The sequence below is a fragment of the Mobula hypostoma genome, chromosome 10 (genome assembly GCF_963921235.1).
Source record: "Mobula hypostoma chromosome 10, sMobHyp1.1, whole genome shotgun sequence".
In the NCBI taxonomy this organism is placed as follows: Eukaryota; Metazoa; Chordata; class Chondrichthyes; order Myliobatiformes; family Myliobatidae; genus Mobula; species Mobula hypostoma.
The window spans coordinates 111,344,565-111,362,008 of NC_086106.1; positions in this window are offsets into that span (position 1 = coordinate 111,344,565).

Sequence of the window (17,444 nt, forward strand, 5' to 3'; positions counted from 1 at the left end):
GTAAATGCGTGGCTGAGGGACAGCATTTTGGAGAAAGTGATCACAACTCTATCTCCTTTACCATAGCATTGGAGAGGGATAGGAAAAGACAAGTTAGGGAAACGTTTAATTGGAGTAAGGGGAAATATGGGGCTATCAGGCAGGAACTTGGAAGTAGAAATTGGAAACAGATGTTCTCGGGGAAACGTATGGAAGAAATGTGGCAAATGTTCAGTGGATAATTGCATGGAGTTCTGCATGGGTACATTCCAATGAGACAGGGAAAGGATGGTAGGGTACAGGAACCATGGTGTACAAAGGCTGTTGTAAATCTAGTCAAGAAGAAAAGAAGAGCTTACAAAAGGTTCAAAAGGCTAGGTAATGAAAGAGAGCTAGAAGATTATAAGGCTAGTAGGAAGAAGCTCAAGAAAGAAATTAGGAGAGACAGTTGATGGAGAAGATCCTGAGAGGCATGATTTATGAACATTTGGAGAGGCATAATATGATTAGGAATAGTCAGCATGGCTTTGTGAAAGGCAGGTCATGCCTTATGAGCCTCATTGAATTTTTTGAGGATGTGACTAAACACATTGATGATGGTAGAACTATAGATGTAGTGTATATGGATTTCAGCAAGGCATTTGACCAGGCACCCCATGCAAGACTTATTGAGAAGGTAAGGAGGCATGGGATCCAAGGGGAAATTGCTTTGTGGATCCAGAACTGGCTTGCCCACAGAAGGCAAAGAGTGGTTGTAGACGGGTCATATTCTGCATGGAGGTCGGTCACCAGCGGAGTGCCTCAAGGATCTGCTCTGGGACCCCTATTCATCGTGATTTTTATAAATGATCTGGATGAGGAAGTGGAGGGATGGGTTAGTAAGTTTGCTGATGACACAAAGGTTGGAGGTGTTGTGGATAGTGTGGAGGGCTGTCAGAGGTTACAGCAGGACATTGAAAGGATGCAAAAATGCAGAAGTAGCAAATGGAGTTCAACCCAGATAAGTGTGGGGTGGTTCATTTTGGTAGGCCAAATATGATGACAGAATATAGTATTATTGGTAAGACTCTTGGCAGTGTGAAGGATCAGAGAGATCTTGGATCCGAGTCCATAGGACACTCAAGGCTGCTGCACAGGTTGACTCTGTGGTTAAGAAAGCATACGGTGCATTGGCCTTCATCAATCATGGGACTGAATTTAGGAGCTGAGAGGTAATGTTGTAGCTATATAGGACCCTGGTCAGACCCCACTTGGAGTACTGTGCTTAATTCTGGTTGCCTTACTATAGGAAGGATATGGAAACCACAGAAAGGGTACAGAGGAGATTTACGAGGATGTTGACTGGATTGGGGAGCATGATGTAAGAGAAAAGGTTGAGTGAACACGGCCTTTTTTCCTTGGAGCGATGGAGGGTGAGAGGTGACCTGATAGAGGTGTATAAGATGATGAGAGGCATTGATCGTTTGGATAGTCAGAAGCTTTTTCCTGGGGCTGAAATAGCTAGCACAAGAGGGCACAGTTTTAAGGTGCTTGGAAGCAGGTACAGAGGAGATATCAGGGATAAGTTTTTTACGCAGAGAGTGGGGAGTGTGTGGAATGGGCTGCTGGCCATTTATTTTTGTCTGCCCAACATGCTGTTTCTATTTGTCTTACTTTGTTGTATTTTCTGCAAGTTTTGCCTTTAAATCTGCATAGATATGGCGTATGTGAGCCCTTGCCACAATGGTAACACAATTTGTTTGGCCAGGTAGGTTTCTGTTTAAATGTTGCTATTTTGCTCACACTTACTTTCAATCTAGTCTGTAACTCAATTGTGTCTCTGGCTGCTATTCCCATTGATACAATGATTTCAACTGCTCTTTTAAATATGAGTTATTAGGAGCTGTTTTTGAATACTTTCTTGAGAGATTCCACAAACTAAACAATTGCTCTGTGCATCTTTAAGCCCACTATTGAACTGACAATTCTCAATCTGTTCAATTCAGCCACATAAGCTAAAATGGAATCCCCTTCTTTTTGAATCAACTTATGAAACCTAAAATGTTCTGCAATCAGCAATAGTTTCAGTTCTAAATATTCCTGCATTACATTCACAATATCAGCAAAGCTCATTTCAGCTGGTTTGGTTGGAGCAGTCAAACTTCTAAGCAAACTGTATGCTTTTCCACCTATTACACTCAGAAAAACTGGCACTCACTTCTCATTGGCTTTTGATTCACTTGAACATATTGTTCAATTCATTCAGTGTACAAGATCGAGTTATCTGTTGTGCAGTTGAACACTTCTATCTTTCAAATGTAGCCAGCCATTTCTGCTTTTTATTTATTTATTTATTGATTTACTATCATCATCAGATCATCACCCAGTACTCTTTGTTTATGAACACATGAATTTCATTCCCTTTTTAAAAAACTCAACCATGTCTCTCCTCTTGCGTAGAAAAAAAGGGTACTGCACTTCAGCTAGTAGTTACTTGTCTCAGATTCGTTCTAAAAGTTACTTATCGCTTCATTTTACTCTCACTTGTCTACTTTTTTTTTACTTTAGTGAGGCATGTACATATGACGTGACATAATGACATGGCATTCACATGCTTCTTACATATAACTTATGTAAACAAACAAGGATGCCTAATGAAGCAATATACTTATAATATTATTCAAATACTACTAATATATTAAATACACAACAAAAAGGTCGTTGAAGTTTGAAGAAACTGAGTTTGACCGTTCATCTGACCCACACCATCTCGGCCAAGTTCTCTACTCACTACTGCCATGGGAAAAGAGGTACAGGAAGCTTAGGTCCCACAACACTAAATTCAGGAATAGTTACTAATCTTCAACCATCAGGCTCCTGAATCAGTGTGGATAAATTCACTCATCTCAATCCTGAACTGGTCCCAGAATCTATGGACTCACTTTCAAGGGGTCTACAGCTCATGTTCTCAGAATTATTTATTTATTGTATTTGCAGTTTGTCTTCCTTTGCACATTGATTGTCATTCTTTGTGTGTAGCTTTTCATTGATTCTATGGCATTTCTATGTTCTACTGTGAATGCCTTGAAGAAAATGAATTTCTCAAGGTAATACATGGTGACATATTCATACTTAGATAATAAATTTACTTTGAATTTGAATTTCATCATTTTATGACCTCCATGGCAATGTAGCCGCTTTAACATTGAAAATGATGCTTCTTGTGAGTATGTCACTGACCTTGTCTCTGGCTGTGCTAGATAGTATTGCACTGATTCCTGCAATCACACTTCGCATGCTGGAGAAGTCAGCAGTCTTTGCAGAAGTGCAATCTTTTCATTGATCAGGTGTAGAAAGAAGGGGCATAAGAAATAAGACATGAGAAGACCATGAGTTCCATTAAGCGTACTCTTGTCTTCATCAAGATTTGAACTGACTGAACATCAATAAAAGCCCAACCTGGTCCAACCATGTAGATGTCAAGGCCAAGGAAGCCTTGCTTAGAGTGCTAAAGAAATTTGGCATGTCCTCATCACTCCTTGCCTATTTATATCAATGCATCAAAGAGAGCATCCTATCTGGGTGCTTCATGGCTTTGTATTGCAACTGCAGAGAGTTGTGGACACAACTCAGCATATCATGGAAAATGGCCTCCCCTTCACAGACTCTGTCTATAGTTTTCGCTGCCTCAGCGAAGCAGACAGCACAATCAAAGACTGCACCCACCCCTGAGATTCTCTCTGGTCCCCTGCTGTTATATAACTACTGGATGGTTCCCTAGTAAGATGAGGTGGACTCTTGAGCTGATAATCTACCTTGTTATGATCTTGCACCTTATTGTTTACCTGCACTGCACTTTCTCGGTAGATGTTGCACTTTATTCTGCATCCTGTTGTTTTGCCTCAGTGCATTGTGTAATGACGTGAATTGTATATACAATATGCAAGACAAGCTTTTTCACTGTGTCTTGGTGCATGTGACAATAGAAAACCAATTCTATTTCCAATGCCTTGGTTGTTTTTTTACGTCTGATAAAACCCAAGCCTTTCAGAACAGGATATGAGTCACCTGCCAAATGTAGGCCCTCTTTTGCAAGTCTCACAGTTCCTTGCAGATGCTGGTTAGGATCCAAACACACACAAGTTGACAATATTGGTCACCTTTAATTCTACAGCTGATACACTGCAACCAGGACTTCAAAGTATCTCAATGTTGCCCATCACTTTAATTCTCCATCCCTCTTCCACGCTGATCCATCAGTCTGTGGTCTAATGCACTGTTTTAATGAGGCCTGATCTAAGCTGAGGAACAGCTCCTCATATTCCATCTGGGCATGTTGCAGCCTTCTGAACTCAATACCAATTTCTAAAACTGTGGAAGAGGGTGTATAACTGGCTTCCTCTGTCTGTACTAGAACCAGCTGTTTCTGCTGTAAGCCATCCATCTGTGACAAGAGCTGAGATTTTCTTTCTCCATTAGCACAAACTGACCTGCTGGGCATGTCCTACATAAACACAAAGTTTTCTGTAGGTGCTGGAAATCTTGAGTAATGCACGAAATTCTGGAGGAACTCAGCATGTCCTTACAGTGTCTCATTTCAAAGCTTATGTCACTTTCTCTCTTTCTAATTGCCCTCATCATTGGGTTGACTTCAATAACTTATCTACGCTGCAAATCTGGTCTCATCCTATTTCCTTTGTCCTCTCCACTACCTCCACCAACTCTGAAAACTAACGTGTTTCCCTCTTTTCTCCAATTGTGATGAAGGGCCCTTGACATGAAACATGAGCTGGATTCCTGTTTGCACAGATACTGCCTGATCTGTTGAGTGTTTCCAGTCTGTTTCTATTTCAGATTTCCGGATCCTCAAGTTTTTTTTTAATCAGCTTCATCTCACTTCTTGCATGAGGTTAAACTATTCTCTTTGAACCCTCCTCCCCATTGCCACATTTGTCCTTGAGGGGAGTTTTTGACCACAAAAGTACTATAATCACAAAATCTGCCTATTTCCACCTCTGTAACATTGTCCAACTCTCTGTCTTCTGTGTTATAGGTGCTATACAAACACGAGGGTTTCAGCAGAGCAAACGGTGGCCCATTCAAAAAAAAGAGATTCATTCATGTGCTCTACAAAGGGACACAAATTACCAGCACTGTTGTTGAGGGGCCTCTTACAGAAAGCATCAACTGGTTTGTCACCAGTACAATGGCAGAACAAGTTTTTGAACATTATCCTTTGCAACCTTCTACATTTTTAGTGTGAGGGTCCTGAATGTTCCAATCTTCACATTGGATATCTACTTCAGCTACTGTGATCCCCAGTCCACCTTTCAGACACTCTTCTTATCAGGTCATCCCAGACTGCCCCAGTTCTTCCAGCTGTGGTTCTGCTTAGTGCTTTAAATCCTACAGGACCACGTGTAGACTGATGTTCTGCTTATGACTTGTGGACCAATGGAAAGTGATTTGATACAGAAACCTCATGTGCAGTTTGTACTAATGGCATCTTATATTTATTACTGGACCAGATCAAGTATGGATTGTCTTTTTACTACATGCCTTCATGCACAGGTAAATTTCTTGAGCCTTAGCAACATAATTTAATTTTTTAAAAGTTTTATTATGAACCTCTCTTTCCTATCCAAAGTCTTAAAACACGCTGTAAACTTACAAATCTCTGACCATATATCCTAGAATTCCACGTGACCATAAGACAAAGGAGTGGAATTAAGCCATTTGGCCCGAGTCTGCTCCACCATTCGATCACAGCCGCTTTATTTTTCCTGTCAACCCCATTCTCCTGCCTTCTCCCACAACCTTTGAACCCCTTGCAAATGGAGTACCTATCAACCTCTGCTTTAAATATACCAAATGATCGGTCTCCACAACCATCCGTGGCAATGGATTCCACAGATTCTCCACCCTCTGGGAATCCTCCTCATCTCCGCTCCAAAGGGACGTCTTTCTATTCTGAGGCTGTGTCCTCTGCTACTAGACTCTCCCTGTATTGGAAACATCCCCTGCATGTGTACTCTATCTAGGCCTTTCAATATTTGGCAGAAATGAAGGTTTGACCCTTCCATTCATGCTTACATCCCTTTCATTATAATTGAATAGATTTAATCAAGGCCATAAGTGCTACACCATGTGATGTTGACAAAAGCAAATGCACTATCCTTCTTTGTCCTTCTTGATCTGCCTGCAGTCTTGGACTTGTTTGAACTTCTCTTTTCAAGCCTCTTCACCACTTTTTTCTTGGATAAAGCTTCACTGGCTTATTATCCCATTACCTTGTCCCACCATAACCAGATGATTGCCTGCAATGGTTTGCCTTCCTGCTTCTGTTTTGTTTAGTATATCAACTGAGCAGTGTAAAGTGTCCTTACTATCCAGGTGAGAGTTAGAATTCATGGAGAATTCACAGGAGTGTGGGGAAAGAAAATAGTGAAGGATTGGTGTAAATGGGTGCTTAATGGTTGGCACTTACGCCTCCCTGAATCCAACTCTATTCTTTAGTTATTGATATTGTTCCTCTTCTTAGCAACTGAATTAAATTGAATCGGTACTTGTGACAATGATTCTTCCTCTACTATTCCAATCACACTACTCAGATTGACAGGATTTTGAGCATAATTTGACTCTAGAGACAGGAATGTGCAGGAATTTTGGGTGCAACATCCTGGTTATGACATTGCGGGAAACGCCAGGTCAAAATCTGTAATGATCATGTGTTCTTTCATAACCTTTGCAGGATATCTGTGGCTGTTGGAGGTTCCTGGGGTTTAAGGCATTAACCTTTTGAGAATCAGAACATGAAGGCATAACCCGATTAGCTGTGGGAGTGCAGATATTGAGCAGTCAGTCATAGATTAATTCAGTTTTAACAGTTTACATGCAGGGTAAGTTTCACAAATCTGCTTCCTGTTGTTGATTATAGAAAAGACCCTTGGATGATGGAGGCCTGTTTCCTACTCACATCCACCCAAATCCTGTTGGATTCTATTTAATGAGCTTACAGATGTGTCGTGAAGAGTATATTGACTGGTTGCGTCACAGTCTGGTATGGAAATGCCAGTACCTTCGAATGGAAAATCTTATAAAGAGTAAAGGATATGGCCCAGTCCATCATGTGTAAAGCCTCTCCATCATTGAATACATTTACACAGAGCATTGCTGCAGGAAAGCAGTATCCATTATCAAGAACCACCACCACACTGGTCACGCTCTCTTCTTGCTGCTGCCATAAGGAAGATGGTACAGGAGCTTTTGGACTCGCACCACCTGGATCAGGAACAGTTATACCCTCCAACCATCAGGATCTTAAACTCCAACACGAGGAAATCTGCAGATGCTGGAATTTCAAGCAACACACATAAAAGTTGCTGGTGAACGCAGCAGGATAATGTCACTCAACTTCACACAACCTATGGACTCTCTTTCAAAGTCTCTTGATCTCATGTTCTCCCTATTTATTGTTTATTTTATTATTACTTCTTATTTTTCTTTTGTATTTGCGCAGTTTGTAATCTTTTGCACATTGGCTACTGTTCTGCCCTTTTGGGTGTGTTCCTTCATTGATTCTGTTATGGTTGTTGGATTTACTGAGCATGCCTGCAAGAAAATGGCATATGGTGATGTACTGTCTATGTACTTTGATAATACATTTACTTTGAACTTTGAAGACTTAACAAACCACTTTTTATAGCAGTGAAACAGACTATACCCTAATTGAAAATTTGAAGATTTTGTTCATTGTGCCAAAAAAAATCAGGACCAAATATGTTTTCTGAGAGTTATGTAGACTCAGTGGGTTGAACGTGTTGAATTGAATTGTATTCTAGAAACAGGTGTGTTACGATTTGAAATTGCATTATGCTGTATTGTACAAATCTGTGCTGAAGTATTTTGTTTAGGACTAATCTATTGGGGATAAAAGCATAGCTAACATAAAACAAGTTCAGGATAAAAGGCTCATTTTTAGATTGGCAATCAGTAAGTAATAAATTGGGCACCACCAGGATCTGCACTGAGATGTCCCCTGATTATAATTTATATTGCAGACTTCAATGAAGGATATGCGTGTGTTGTAGGCATATTGCTGTTGCACAGAAGTCTGATAACAGTGGGCTAGAAGCGGTCTATCTCACTGTTATCAGACTATTGATGGACCTCTTGTATGATAAGGTGTACTCTTGACATCACAATCTATGTCGTTATGATCTTGCACTTTATTGTTTACCTGCATTGTACTCTTTTGGTAGCTTTTACAGCTTATTCCATTCAACACACATCAAAGTTGCTGGTGAGCGCAGCAGGCCAGGCAGCATCTCTAGGAAGAGGTACAAGACCCTTCGTCAGGACTAACTGAAAGAAGAGATAGTAAGAGATTTGAAAGTGGGAGGGGGAGGGGGAGATCCGAAATGATAGGAGAAGACAGGAGGGGGAGGGATGGAGCCAAGAGCTGGACAGGTGATTGGCAAAAGGGATATGAGAGGATCATGGGATAGGAGGCCTAGGGAGAAAGAAAAGGGGGAGGGGGGGAAAACCCAGAGGATGTGCAAGGGGTATAGTGAGGGGGATTCCATTGTTATTTTTTTACCTCTTTCTAGCTCAGTGCACTGTGTAATGGTTTGATGAATATAAACAGCATGCAAGACAAGCTTTGCACTGTACCTTGGTACATATGACAATAATAAACCAATACCAATACCAATAAAAAGGACGGCAAATGGTGTTGAGACCAAGAGTGGATTAGTCACATTCGTATGAATGGCCTAATCCAGTTTATGTCTATGTCCTGGATATTTTGTGCTCTACGATTCTAAGTTGCAGTAGTTTATACTACACTAAACCAAGCGACACTATCCTATTTTACATCATTTTTTCACAGAGGAAAACTTCAAAAGGCGATGCCTCAAGGAGGCAGCATCCATTCTTAAGGACCTCCACCACTTAGGTCATGCCCTCTTCTCAACGCCACCATCAAAGAGGAGATACAGGAGCCCGAAAACAAATGCTCAACATTTTAGGAACAACTTTTTCCCCTCTGCTATCCGATTTCTCAATGGTCCATGAATACAACCTGGCCATTTTGCTCCCCTTTTGCACTAGTTAATTATATTTTTATAAACTGTACTTCTTATTGTGTGGGCACGTGGCCAAGTGGTTAAGGCATTGGATTAGCGACCTGAAGGTCGTGAGCTCGAGCCCCAGCCGAGGCAACGTGTATGTCCTTGAACAAGGCACTTAATCACACATTGCTCTGCAACGACACTGGTGCCAAGCTGTATGGGTCCTAATGCCCTTCCCTTGGACAACACTGGTGTCGTGGAGAGGGGAGACTTACAGCGTGGGCAACTGCTGGTCTTCCATACAACCTTGCCCAGGCCTGTGCGCTGGAGAGTGAAGACTTTCCAGACGCAGATCCATGGTCTCACAAGACTAACAGATGCCTTTTTAATAACTTCTTAATGTAATTCTTTTTATGCATTACACTGTACTGCTGCCACAAAACAACAAATTTCACCGCATGTGACAGGGATAACAAACTTGATTCTGAAATTGACGGATTGGGGAAAAAAGCAAGCAAAATATCAATTGATGAGGGGTTCCCAACTTTTATTATGCCATGATCCCCTACCGTTAACTGAGGGATCCCTGGACCCTAGATTGGGAACCCCTGCAGGTGATGGATCTGAGTGTAGAATAGAATCTGATGACGAATCTCTGACGGTTTAAAAGTAAGGTTGGTTCCTGTTTCTGCACACCTACACATAGTGCTTGTGCATCACAGAATTGGGTAGGATGCCTCAAATGTCATTGTTGCTGTGCTCTAGTTCTGTTAATCAATACAAGAGAGTATACTTGGAGCTCATTATAAGTCTGTCTATTAAAAATGAAGCCAAATTGTCTTCACAAAGAATCCTTTGTGCTTTCTGGTCTCTTTGACAATTCCTTGTAGAAAGCAGACGCTTTGTGGTTACCATGCAGCCTGCTACTGAATTTGGACTCTTAAAGCTGAGACTAAGTGTTGTTTTACATTTTGTTGGCTTGTCACACTTCTGATTCGAATTGTCGTTTTTCCCTTGCCAATCTTTTTGTCGACCGTTGGCAACATCAATTCACTTCTTTAGGCAAGAAGTCCAAAGATCATAGTGTCATCGCCATTAATACAAGAGTGGGCATGTTGAAGGCAAATTTAGTTCCTGTGCAGCTCATGATGGTTGTGAGCATAATGTGTGTCTCATGGTTATTCTGTGCACAAGTTCGACTGGAGATTTGTGGTGTTAGCCACTCATCTTTGTTGCTATTTACCATTTTCTGCTGTGTCACGAGCTGGCCTTCACTTGCTTGCCAGCAGTTTGGTCTATGTGCCCCACCATCCTCTTCTGTTATGGTCAGCTGACTTTATGAGACATTACTTCAAATGGCAGACCTGTAGCTTGATCTCACCATGACTCAGCTCTAGCAGCAAACCATGGCTGCCATAAATGAGAATAAGGACGAAAGACCCTCAAAGTTAGATGTAATATCCTCCCTAACTGGGAGCTTCAGGTCTCCATAATTGGCGAATACACTCAGTGGCACTTTATTAGTACACCCGCTCGCTAATGCAAATATCTAGTCAGCCAATCATGTGGCAGAAAATCAATGCGTAAAAGCATGCAGACATGTCAAGAGGTTCAGTTGTTCTTCAGTCCAAACATCAGAATGGGGAAGAAATGTGATCTAAGTTACTTTACCATGTAATGATTGTTGGTGCCAGATGGGGTGCTTTGAGTATTTCAGAAACTACTGATCTCCTGGGATTTTCACCCACAAAGTGTCTAGAGACTACAGGGAATGGCGTGAAAAGTGAGTGGCAGTTCTGACAGCAAAAGCACCTTGTTAATGAGGGAGGTAAGAGGAGAATGGCCAGACTGGTTCAAGCTGACGGGAAGGTGACGGTAACTCAAATAATCACATGTTTCAACAGTGGTGTGTAGAACAGCATCTCTGAATGCACAGCACACCGAGCCTTGAAGAAGACGGGCTACAGCAACAGAAGACCATGAACATACCATGGCCATTTTTGGTGTAAAAACAATACGTTTTCTTGGATTCTGCCCATGGATTGTTATGGAATTTCCTCTTCCTTGTTGGGATCTGTGCCCCTAAGAGAGAACATTTCCATTTTAAAGATCATTTGGATGTAACACGAGAAGCACCGAAATGCCTAGTCTAAATTAAATCTTGTCTGAGTGGATGAGTTCTAGTGTTGTATAAACTCGGAAGCAAACCTTCCTTCTTGAATGGTGGGACTCCTTTATGATACAGGTGACCTCTTTTCTGACCTCTCAATCTACTTCATCATGGCCCTTCTACCTTATTGGTCTACCTGCATTGCAGTTACAGAGAAAGTGCAACAGCATATTCTGTTACATTGAGTGACACCCAGGTAATCAGTTAAGGTCCAACTGGAAGCATATTCCTGGCACCAGACATAGCTCTCTTTCCATCACCTGATTAAAAAAAATGTTGTTGTTTTTCCTTTGGTTCTGCATCGATATACTTATGAATGGAATAATCTGTCTTGATGTCGTGCAAACAACTTTTTTCACTGTATCTCTGTGCATGTGACAATAATAAACCAATTACCAGCTATTAATTCCACAGTGTCTTCTTTGTCTTTGAGGACATGGCATTTCTCTTTGAAGCAAGACTGACAGAGGCACAGAAAATTAGTTAAGGTCCAACCAGAAGCAGATTCCTAGCACCCGACTCAGCCAGCTATGACCTCCTCAGAAAGGCCCCTTTGCATTGCCTTCAGGAGTTTTCACAACTTGCTGCTGCGTAGTGACTCCTACAGTCCAGGTCACACATGTATGTTATTGGGTGACAGTACTGCTTTGTGTGCGTTATGTACAAACGGCCTGGAACCAGAACTGTGGTTCTTGCTGCTCACAGCAAGACCTCACATTTAAAAAAAAATTCAATGACATATTGCACAGGAAACTGGCTTTAATAGGGATGGGTAGTCAGCCCATTCATGAGAAGGTACCTCAGACAACAATAAAGGTGTATTTGTAATGTTTTGTCACTCCAGAAATGAAATCGAAAGAAAAACATTGGAGCCCAGGATTATGTGTTTACGTTGCAACACACACAGATTGCTGGAGCAATCTGGCAGGCCCGAAACGTTGACTGTACTTTTTCCCCATAGATGCTGCCTGGCCTGCTGAGTTTCTCCAGCATTTTCTGTCTGTTGCTCGGATTTCCAGCACCTGCAGATTTTCTCTTGTATGTGTGTGCGTTGTTTCACTTTAGTGAGGTGCTCACACATGATGCGGTAGTATAATGATGTATGCCATTCACAAACTTTTCCATTTAATCCATAATGAATGATGTAAACAAAGAATGATTAATCAAAAAATATATTTACAATATTGCTCAATTATTACTGAAATATGAAATACACTACACTCCTCCCAGTTTCACTATAAACTCCAACTCAATGCAGAATGAATCTCAACTCAAATATAATAGACAATAGGTGTAGGAGTAGGCCATTCGGCCCTTCGAGCCAGCACTGCCATTCACTGTGATCATGGCCAATCATCCACTATCAGTATCCAGTTCCTGCCTTATCCCCATAACCTTTGATTCTGCTATCTTTAAGAGCTCTATCCATCTCTTTCTTGAAAGCATCCAGAGACTTGGCCTCCACAGCCTTCTGGGGCAGAGCATTCCATATATCCACCACTCTCTGGGTGAAAAAGTTTTTCCTCAACTCTGTTCTAAATGGCCTACTCCTAATTCTTAAACTGTGGTCTCTGGTTCTGGACTCACCCATCACCGGGAACATGCTTCCTGCCTCCAGCGTGTCCAATCCCTTAATAATCTTATATGCTTCAATAAGATCCTCTCTCAGCCTTCTAAATTCCAGAGTATACAAGCCCAGTCGCTCCAATCTTTCGACATATGACAGTCCTGCCATCCCGGGAATTAACCTTGTGAACCTACACTCAATAGCAAGAATGTCCTTCCTCAAATTTGGAGACCAAAACTGCACACAGTACTCCAGGTGTGGTCTCACCAGGGCCCTGTACAGCTGCAAAAGGACCTCTTTGCTCTTATACTCAATTTCCCTTGTCATGAAGGCCAGCATGCCATTAGCCTTTTTCACTGCCTGCTGTACTTGCATGCTTGCTTTCAGTGACTGATGCACAAGAACACCTAGATCTCGTTGTGCTTCGCCTTTTCCTAACTTGACTCCATTTAGATAATAATCTGCCTTCCTGTTCTTACCACCAAAGTGGATAACCTCACACTTATCCACATTAAACTGCATCTGCCATGCATCTGCCCACTCACCCAGCCTGTCGAAGTCACCCTGCATTCTCATAACATCCTCCTCACATTTCACACTGCCTCCCAGCTTTGTGTCATCGGCAAATTTGCTAATGTTACTGTTAATTCCCTCATCTAAATCATTAATATATATTGTAAACAGCTGTGGTCCTAGCACTGAACCCTGCGGTACCCCACTGGTCACCGCCTGCCATTCCGAAAGGGACCCGTTATTCGCTACTCTTTGTTTTCTGTCGGCCAGCCAATTTTCAATCCATGTCAGTACTCTGCCCCCAATACCATATGCCCTAATTTTGCCCACTAATCTCCTATGTGGGACTTTATCAAAGGTTTTCTGAAAGTGCAGGTACACTACATCCATTAGCTCTCCCTTGTCCATTTTCATAGTTACATCCTCAAAAAATTCCAGAAGGTTAGTCAAGCACGATTTCCCCTTCGTAAATCCATGCTGACTCGGACCAATTCTGTTACTACTATCCAGATGTGTCATAATTTCATCTTTTATAATTGACTCCAGCATCTCTCCCACCACCGACATCAGGCTAACCGGTCTATAATTCCCTGTTTTCTGTCTTACTCCCTTCTTGAAGAGAGGGACAACATTAGCTACCCTGCAATCCACAGGAACTGATCCTGAATCTATAGAGCATTGGAAAATGATTACCAATGCGTCCACGATTTCTAAAGCCACTCCTTAAGTACCCGGGGATGCAGACCATCAGGTCCCGGGGACTTATCAGCCTTCAGACCCAACAGCCTATCCAACACCATTTCCTGCCTAATATAAATTTCCTTCAATTCATCCATTACTCTATGTCTTTTGGCCACTATTACATCTGGGAGATTGATTGTGTCTTCCCTAGTGAAGACAGATTCAAAGTACCTGTTCAACTCGTCTGCCATTTCCTTGTTCCCCATTATAAATTCACATGCTTCTGTCTTCAAGGGCCCAATTTTGGTCTTAACTATTTTTTTCCTTTTCACATACCTAAAGAAGCTTTTACTATCCTCCTTTATATTCTTGGCTAGTTTACCTTCGTACCTCATTTCTTCTCCGCGTATTGCCTTTTTAGTTACCTTCTGTTGCTCTTTAAAAGATTCCCAATCCTCCAGCTTCCCACTCATCTTTGCTATGTTATACTTCTCTTTTATTTTTATGCTGTCCATTACTTCCCTTGTCAGCCACGGCCTCTCCTTACTCCCCTTAGGATCTTTCTTCCTCTTTGGAATGAACTGATCCTGCACCTTCCGCATTATTCCCAGAAACACTTGCCATTGCTGTTCCACTGTCATCCCTGCTAGGGTATTGTTCCATTGAACTTTGGCCAGCTCCTCCCTCATAGCACCATAGTTCCCTTTGTTCAACTGTAATACTGACACTTCCGAGTTTCCCTTCTCCCTCTCAAATTGTAGACTAAAACTTATCATATTATGGTCACTACCTCCTAATGGCTCCTTTACCTTGAGGTCCCTGATCAAATCTGGTTCATTGCACATGTGACATTTGAAATATGTGACATGTGATATTTGAAATATGTGACATTTGGCTCTCTTGTCATCTGTAGTATTCACTGTGTGTGAAGTTACCATAACTAGAGAGAAGGTTCTTGGGAAATTGAAAGGTCTGAAGGTAGATAAGTCACCCCAGGATTCTGAAAGCAGTGGCTGATGAGATTGTGGAGGGATTAGTAATCATCATTCAAGAATCACTAGATTCTGGAATGATTCAGTAAAACTGGAAAATTGCAAATGTCACCTCACTCTTCAAGAAGGGAGAGAGGCAGAACAAAGGAAACTATAGGCCAGTTAGTCTGACCTCAGTGGTTGGGAGGATGTTGGAGTTGTTTATTAAATATGAGGTCTCAAGATACTTGGAGGCACATGATAAAATAGGCCATAATCAGTACGGTTTCCTCAAGGGAAAATCTTGCCTGGCAAATTTGTTGAAATTCTTTGAAGAAGTAACAAGCAGGATAGACAAAGGAGAATCGGTAGACGTTGAGTACTTGGATTTTCAGAAGGCCTTTGACAAGGTGCCGCACATGAGGCTGCTTAACAAGCAGCAAGCCCGTAGTATTACAGGGATAATTCTAACATGGTTAAAGCGGTGGCTGATTGGCAGGAGCTCAGAATGGGAATAAGGGGAGTCTTTTCTGACTGGCTGCAGATGACAAATGCTGTTCCAAAGGGGTCTGTGCTGGGACCGATTCAATGATTTGGATGATGGGATTGATGGCTTTGTTGCAAAGCTCGCAGATGATATGAAGATAGGTGGAGGGGCAGGTAGTTTTGAGGAAATAGGGAGGCTACAGAAGGACTTAGACAGATTAGGAGAACGGGCAAAAATTGGCAGATGGTATACAGTGTCGGGAAGTGTATGGTCATGCACTTTGGTAGAAGAAATAAAAGGGTTGACTATTTTCTAAGTGGAGAGAAAATTCTAAAATCTGAGGCACAAAAGGATCTGAGAGTCCTCGTGCAGGACTTCCTAAAGGCTAATTTGCAGGTTGAGTCAGTGGTGAGGAAGGAAAATGTGATGTTTGCATTCATTTCAAGAGGACCAGAATATAAAAACAAGGATGTAATGTTAAGACTTTATAAAGCACTGGTGAGGCCCCACTTGCAGTATTGTGAGCAGTTTTGGGCCCCTTATCTTATAACGATGTGCTGAAACTGGAAAGGGTTCAAAGGAGGTTCATGAAAATGATTTCAGGATTGAACGGCTTGTTATATGAAGAACATTTGATGACTCTGGGCTTTATTCACTAGAATTTATAAAAATGGGAGGTGACCTCATTGAAACCTATCAAATGGTGAAAAGCCTTGATAGATGTTTGCTGTGGTGTGAGAGTCTTTAAGACTAGAAGACACAGCTTCAAATTAGAGGGGTGTCCTTTTAGAATTGAGATGAGGAAGAATTTCTTTAGTCAGGGAATGGTAAATCTGTGGAATTTGTTGCCATGGGCAGCTGTGGAGGCCAAGTCTTTTGTATATTTAAGGCGAAGGCTGATAGATTCTTGATCGGTCTGATCAAATATATCAGCCATGATGAAATGGCGGAGCAGACTCGATGGGCCAAATGACCTAATTCTGGGTCCTAAATCTTATGGTTCTTAAATGTCTGGCTTCACTTAAACAAAGTGAATCTTAACCTTCAATAGCACTGAATTGCAAAATTTATTTTAAGTTGATACATGATGACTTTTTATGTTCAGCAAATTCAACAGCGGACAAATGTATCTTTAGCTCTATATTTAAAGATGAACGATTAGCATGTGCATTGAAACAGACAGTGAAATGTATTGTTTTGTATCAAATCAAATCAATGAGGATTGTGCTGAGGGCAACCCACAAATGTCCTCGTGCTTTTGGGGCCAACATTGCATGCCCTCAACTTCCTAACCCTAACCAGACATCTTTGAAATGTGGAAGGAAACGGGGCACGTGGCGAAAATCCATACGGTCACAGGGAGAACATACACATTCCTTACAGACAGTGGGCAGACTCGAACCACAATCGGTGATCTCTGGCATTGTAAAGTGATTGTGCCAACCAGCTAAAACTTGCCTAAAATCTTTCCAAATTTTTGTCTTTGTAAGGGGCCACTGAGTGACAGCCAAGAAGCTGACCTGCAGTGAGAGGACCTCACACTGAGTAGCATGATTGGGACTGGACATACATTCAGCAGGGCATTAGATGAAGAGCACTGCCAATTATTGCAAAGTTTTACAGAGCAGCAAAACGTCAATGCATTGTGCAACTCTCCAGCCTTACACATTACACTTCAGTCCCACACTCATGCTCAGGATGAATATGACCCGATGCATCCCAAAAAGCAAAATTAACTTCTGATGTCTGCAAAAATACTCCTACACATGTACTGATAAGATAACGAGATTACGTAGATCACGCAGAAGAATCCCATTATATGTGCTTTTGAGCAATTGTTCCGTTAAGAGCTATGATGCACATGGCATTCATGAAGCGTGCAAGGATTGAACCTTTCTGCTTCTGCACCATTGTCCAGCTGCTAGGCAGAAAAGGTTAATTATATGTTTGACGCAAAAGGAAAGTTCTTCTCATAAACAAGAGGATTTTCACAAAGGCAACAAAAGTATAGTCCAATTTAGCACAA